Source organism: Cavia porcellus, unplaced genomic scaffold (assembly GCF_034190915.1).
Source record: "Cavia porcellus strain 051 isolate PalLab524CR breed Dunkin Hartley unplaced genomic scaffold, mCavPor4.1 scaffold_14, whole genome shotgun sequence".
NCBI classification, from domain to species: Eukaryota; Metazoa; Chordata; class Mammalia; order Rodentia; family Caviidae; genus Cavia; species Cavia porcellus.
In genome coordinates, this window is record NW_026947497.1 from 68,422,468 (window position 1) to 68,429,432 (window position 6,965).

Genomic DNA, 6,965 nt, shown 5'->3' on the forward strand with positions numbered 1-6,965 from the left:
CATTCACATTCTTTATTCTTAAATTATAGATCCTCTTGTTGTCTTCTAGCCTTTGTATTGTTACTGCCTATTTCCTTATTATCTTTAAGAAATTTTTCCTTTCATGATCCCACATTGCAAACCTGCCCTCCAATTTGGATAATCTGTCCTATTTCTTTCAAGTAGTTTTGCCAGCTTTCAATGGAGTTTTTCATTTCCTGGTAATCTCTTTGAACCTGCTTCATGTATTCTATGTTTTCTTTATATTCTTTGTCAAGCAATTCTCTCCTTTTTTTGTGCTCTTCCATTCTTCCTTCTGTGTCTTCTTGTGTGGTGCTTAGCATTTCGTTTATTAATCTACTTATATCTTGCTTTACTTGGTTAAATATTTCACATTTGAACTCATCTATGAGGTCCTGAAGATATCTCTTTATGTCCACTGATGCTGTGTCTGATATTGTATGTTTACTGTCCTCAATCTCTTTTGTGTTTACCTCTCCTGAATCAATGTTCTCAGGGTTGTGGGCTGGGACCTTTTCTTGTTGCTTCCTCTTCTCATATTTTTTATTTCTTCCATACAGGCATAAAGAGGAGGTCCCAGTCCCTTTCCTTGTTGGTTACGGTTCTTATGAAGCACGCTGTCTAGGTAATCCTTCCCACTCCAGTGTGTTATTGAGGTGCAAATAGGGGCAGTGTATGCTGGCCCCTCCCTCCAGGTTAGTCAACCTGCTGAGGCCTTCACTGCGTTAGTGTGCACCACACATAGGGAATTGGTTTGGGACAGCTTACTGGGTCTCAATCAGGGGCATGACCCAGGCCAAGCCTAGCCCACCAATCTCCTCTGGGAAGGGAACAATTGACTGAAGTCACTGCTGTTCCTTGGTCTTGCCAGTCCTGCACAATTCCAAAATGTCATCCCATTGATGCCCCTTTCCCATGGAAGGGTTTTATTCCTGGCACTCACTGCAGGTCGATGCAGGTCCCTTGCTGGCTCCATTCGCTGTTGGGCTCACCAACCTCCAACTTCAGTGCAACTGCAGTTCTAGTGAGTCAAAGCAGTGGAAATTGGGGCGCACAAAAGCACGGAATCTTAGCTGCCTCAATAGTAGCCCTGGGACTGCATGTTTGACTGGTTCTTTTTGCTTTAGTTTCTTCCTGGGTTGGGAGGATCCATCTCCTTCTGTCCAGGACTCCCCACAATGTGTTATTTTGGCATCTGAGTTGTCTGTCTCAGAGAGCCTCTGTATTCTGCTCTTGTCTATCTGCCATCTTTACCGGAAGCACTTCTGCTAGTGTTTCTTAATCCACTCAAGTTGGTGCATTATAATTCACAACTACAATTTTATGAGCAAACTATCACCTTACACCTCTCTTCCACCCTCCCTGCCCCAGCACATGGGGAAAACAAAAAAGAAACAAGAAACAGCATCATTTGGATTTGAGGGGCAGTGGTGTGCAATATCTTGCTGCTAACCTCAAGGAATTAAATCAGTGAATTAACTAAAAAAATCATTTTCCAACTGAAAAAGACAACATAGTTATAAATTATTGGAAGTATCAAACTTAGCAATAAAGTGGAAAATTAGTAGAAGTAAACTCTTGCTATTGGAAAGAAATATCAAGACCTGAGTTGCAAATCGAAGATCAAGTTAAAATACTGACCTTTCCCTTAAAGAAACAAACTAATGAAACAAGAACCTGAGTGTGGCTTCTGTCTAGAAGCTCAGCTGTGGAGAGGGAGATGTGGTGATTCACATGCCTTTTTGAGTAATATTTCCTTGCAATATTAGAATTTAAAGTTCTATTCTCCTGGTGACAATGGCTAATGTTTCTTAGGTGAGTAGCAGTGCTGAGCCCCAAGAATCAGGATGCCTGCCACAATCCAGTCATTCTTGTTGCTTCATACACTTTTTCCTTCCATTTCATTGCTTAGTAGTGAAATTCATTGTGTACATACAGTACAAATTATTTCTCCTGGTGTTTGGATATTATGAATAAAACTGCTGTTAACATTTTGTACAGCTTTGCTATTCTTGTTCTTTTCCCTCTGGCCTCTTTTTTTTGTGCTGAGGATTGGACCAAAGGCCTTGTACACTCTCTCACTGAGCTATAGCTCCAGTCTATATGTACAGCTCTTTCTGCGGACATATGTTTTAAGTTCTCTTGAACAAATATCTAGAAATAGAATTTCCAGACTGAATGGTATAGGAAAGTTTAATTTTAAAGAAACCATCAAATCTCCAAGTAATTGGTTCATTTTACATTCCTACTGGCAGTACATCAGAGTTCCAGGAATTCCGTGTTCTTGTCAACACTTGTTATTGTCAATCTCTTTACTTTTGTTTTCCCCAATCTCTTTACTTTTAGTTTGAGATGCAGGACCTTGTCCTGATGTTGATTTTCACTTTCCTGATGACAAATGAGGATGCATTATTTAAAAAAAATTTTATTTAAAGAAAAAAAAAACAGAAAAAGGGTAGAAATAATACATAATTTAAAAAAAATAAACAGTAAGATATCACTAATTGGTGAATTACATTGTCCTCTTAGAAATAATTGTTCAAGTTACAGAAGTAAAGCATACAAAGTGGACATTCAAACAGCAAAACTGCAAACAGTTCTGTTCAATGATCCAACAAAAACTTAGTAATATGGTTATCAATCCTACACATTTAAACATACATGCAGTATATCTTTTAGAGCACTTTCTTTTCCTCTCTTTTTTACAATAGCAATTACACATTTTGGGTTTTATTACTCCTACATTTATTATTACTTTTTACACTAGAGACACAATGTAATATTTATAAATATGATTCTTATTTATTTCACTAATGACGATAGTCTCAAGTTGTCTTCATTTACCTCTGAAGGCCTCAAGATTAAGGATGGATTATTTTTTGAGGTTGCATATTTTGAAAATGTTCATAGAGGGCTGTGTGTGTGTGTGTGTGTGTGTGTGTGTGTGTGTGTGTGTGTAGTGAAATACCTGTTCAGATCTTTTATTTGCATTAAAACTGGATCATTGATATTATTGAATAGGAGTTTTTCATACATGTGAATACAAGTCATAGATCATATTTTCTCCTAATATCTAAGCTTGCCTTTTCTTTTATTAAAGAATGATACATTTTGAAGATCAAAAAGCTAATTAATTAAAAAATATGGAATGGTTTAAGAATTTGCATGTCGTCCTCATGCAGAGGCCATTATAATGTCTTTACCATGCATGTACAGAGTACTATCTTATGTTTTTTGTTGTTATGACTTTCTTATAGCATAATTGTGATTGTTTCCAGCTTTGATCTTTGCTTACAGTTGTTTTGGTTATTCTGGGCCTTTTGTTTTTCCATGTGAATGTTAGGATTTTTTTTCCAATTTGTGAAGAATGTCTATGGAATTTTGTTAAGGATTACTCTGAACCTTTTGGTAATATGGCCATTTTAACAGTTAATTCTGCCAATCCATAAGCATGCATGCTTTTTCCATCTTTCTGTGTTTTCTTCAATTTCATTCTTCAGTGTTGTGTAATTATCATTGTAGAGGTCTTTCACCTCCTTGGTTTCACTGACTCTTAGGCATTGATTGATTGATTGAAACATTTTTCTTAACCCACAGCTTAAAAATAGGTGTTTATTTCTGAAATTCAGCATTTTATTAATAAACTGAATGAGCGTCCTGAGACCCAAGACATAGCAGCCTATTAACCAAAAAAAAAAAAAAAACCTAGAAGTTCTTGTCTATTATAAATATAATAGGGCCGAGGATTTAGTTCAGTGGCATAAGCGCCTGCCTGGCAAGCATGAGGTCATGAGTTCAATCTCTGGTACTAAACACAAAACTCTAAATATAATAAATCTTGAGTAACTAAGAAATAGCCATAATTCCATTCTACAGCCTGATCAGATCAATAATGCAAAAACCATCTCCAGGCAAAAATGTCAGAGAAGAGACACGAAATGTAGGCATTAATTCAGTGATTGAAACTATTTTGAGTGAAATTGTCTTTCTGATTTCTTTCTCAGCTAGTTCATTACCGGTTCATAGAAAAGCTATTGACTTTTTAATGTTGATTTTGTATCTGAATTATTATTTTGAAAATACTAAATCAATGTTACACTGTTGCAATTTGTGAAAATCTATTAACATAATTATGTAATTTCTTTCCCTTCTCTTTAAATATGGCAATTTGCTTTAAGTCATAGGTAGGTGTTAAGTGAAATCTTCTTTCCTGGAGTAGATATCATTTGGTCGTGGTATATTATTCTTTTATATATTCTGAGTCTGGGTTGGAGGTATTTTATAAATGAATTAGGCATAAATGTTCATGAGAGACAATCGTACTTATTCTTCTTTTCTAGTATTATCTTCTTGATTTTGGTGTCTGAGTAACGTTGGCTTCATAAAATGAGTTGGGAATTAATCTTTCTTTTTCTGAAGCTGTTTATATATTATTCTTGTTTTCTCTTTAAATAATGTTGAATAGACTTCTTGATTGAAGCCATTTGGGCCTAGAGTTTTCATTACTGAAGGATTTTAAACCACAAATTCATTTAAAAAACGTAATTTACATCCTTTAATGAATTTGCCTATTTCATTTACACTGTGATGCTAATATGTATAATGTTTACTTAAAACATCTGTAGAATTTGGGGTGTTGTTTCTTCAACAACATTACAGTTTGTGCATGCTTTTAGTTTAGCTACACATTTATAAATCTGATTTTTCTGTTTGACTTCTTAAATCAGACATTTTGAGCTAATTAATTTTCTGCATAATTTATCCCATTTTCTTTTTTATAATTTAGTCTTGTCTTTATTATTTGTTAATACAGACTTTGGATTTAATTTGTCCTTTTTGTTTTATTTTCTTCAAGTTGAAGAATATGGACATCAATAAAATGATTGACTATTAGAACATGCTTATTTTCTATTGTAAGTAGCTGATACAAAATTTCACAGAAGCATGGCTCCGTTAGTATTTCACAAATTTGGATATGATGGGTTTTCATTTTAATCACATTAACACTGTTCTGAAATTCATCACATAATCTCTTCGAGTCATGATTTATCTAGTTGCAAATATTTAGCTGCAAACATCTGGAAGATGTTAAAAAATAACTCATTTATTTCTGGTTTAGTTTTATCTTAATTGCAGAACCATTTTGCATGATTCGTACATAGGGTATGCTGTTACTTCTCACTCACAAAAGTTGGCTCTGCTCTTTTCTCAGTTCAGTGTTTGGAGGTTTGATACTGCAGTTTAAAATGGGCCAAGGTGGTAATATTTACACAGTGGAAATCCACAAACGTTTTAAATTGGAGCCTTTTCCTCTGCATAAACCAGCTGTTAATCATTTACCAGTATTGTGCTATACAAATACATTTTAGAAGGTTGTATCTTATGGATATATTTATCTCTTCATTATGAAATGTCCATCTTGATGCATTTAAAAATTTCTGGTTATGAATTCTGATTTTGTTACATTGATCTAGCTCTTTAGTTTTCTTACACGTATGGTATCTGTGTGCTTTACTCTCTTCTACCCTTTATTTTTTGCATTTCTCTATCTTTATATTTAAGTGAACTTCTGATACATTGCTTATTGCTGATTCTTGCTTATTTATCCAATTTAATACTCTTTGTCTTGTGAGTATTTGGACCAATTATAGCTAATACATTCTCAATATAGCTAGAATTAAATCTACCATCCTAGATGTTTTTTTCATTGTCTTACCTGTTCTTTGCTATGTTCTTATTTCCTTGTGGATAAAATGAGTATATTTTTGGATTTTACTTTCTCTCCATTATTGATCTATTAGCAATATACTTTGGTTTTTCCTCATCATTCTAGAGTTTATATAATATGTTTTAAATGTATTTAAAAATAATAACTTTTTATGACATATAAACTCAATAAGAGCTATGTCCATTTTATAGCTGTCATTGTGAAATTACTGTTACACATTTTTAAACATGTTTTATACTGCAAAATATTTTTATTGTTTTGCTTCAAGTAATGCATTACTATTTTAAAAATTACAATATGGGTGCCATATCTTTTATCTTTACCCACATTTTTGTCACCTCTGCTCTTCTTTATTTCTCCAAATTTCTAGAATTTCCTTTGACATCATTTTTCTTATCACATATCTGACAGTGTGGGTGAGCTGGAAAGGAATTCTTTATTTATTTTGCCTTTATATTTGAAATACATTTTCTCTACATATGAAATTGTAAGTTGACAAGTTTTGTCTATTCTTTTCTTTCTTTCATTTTTATCTTATTTATTTATTTTTAAATTTTTGAGGACAAAGGTTGTTTATTCAGTCTTGACCACTTGATAAAGCCTGGTCTCTAAAGAATGTAAAACTTCAAGTCAGGAAAATAATAATCAGGTTGATTTGACCCCTCTCTTCTTTTTCTTTGTAGCAAAGTCTTCCCAACTGGCCCCTTTCCCAGCCATTTCCTAAAAAATCTTGGAGTGCCAGGGCCAAGGGTCATTTCTTATCAGCTTCTCCCTTGTCTGCCAAATCTGCCTTTTTCTGGGCAGCCAGCACTGTGGCTTGTCCCCTCTGCAAAGCTGTCAGCTCTTCTTCAGTGAGGTCCTTCATCACATGAGTGTCCAGGGAATGGGCAGAGCTGAAGATGGAGTGGACAACAGAGGACAGGGTTATCCTGGCTTGATGCATGCCAGTACATGCATCAGATTACACCCCCCCCCCCCCGCATCAATCCCAGCAACTGTCAGGCTTCACAAAAAGCTTCACGGGCAGAAGAATGTCTTCTTTCATGTCCTTTGCTTTCATGTCAAACTCCTTGCAGAAATGACTGATACTAATGCCTTGCTGAGTCAAGATGGAGTCAAATTGGAGCTCACGCATGGCCTGCTCCATACCCACAATGACCCAGATCTCATGCAACCGGCCCTGGGCTTCCTGAGGGCTCACATGTTTAACTTAACTTTGACACAATGCTTGGTCTTT

General features: G+C 35.0%; 1 non-coding gene across 1 annotated transcript; it reads right to left on the reverse strand.

Moving 5' to 3' along the window:
• Window positions 1-3,873: 3,873 nt before the first annotated feature.
• On the reverse strand, window positions 3,874-3,958 carry LOC111753624 (small nucleolar RNA SNORD111). The gene has a single exon (XR_002788423.1). It is a non-coding gene; the product is annotated as a small nucleolar RNA SNORD111 (small nucleolar RNA).
• Window positions 3,959-6,965: the final 3,007 nt, after the last annotated feature.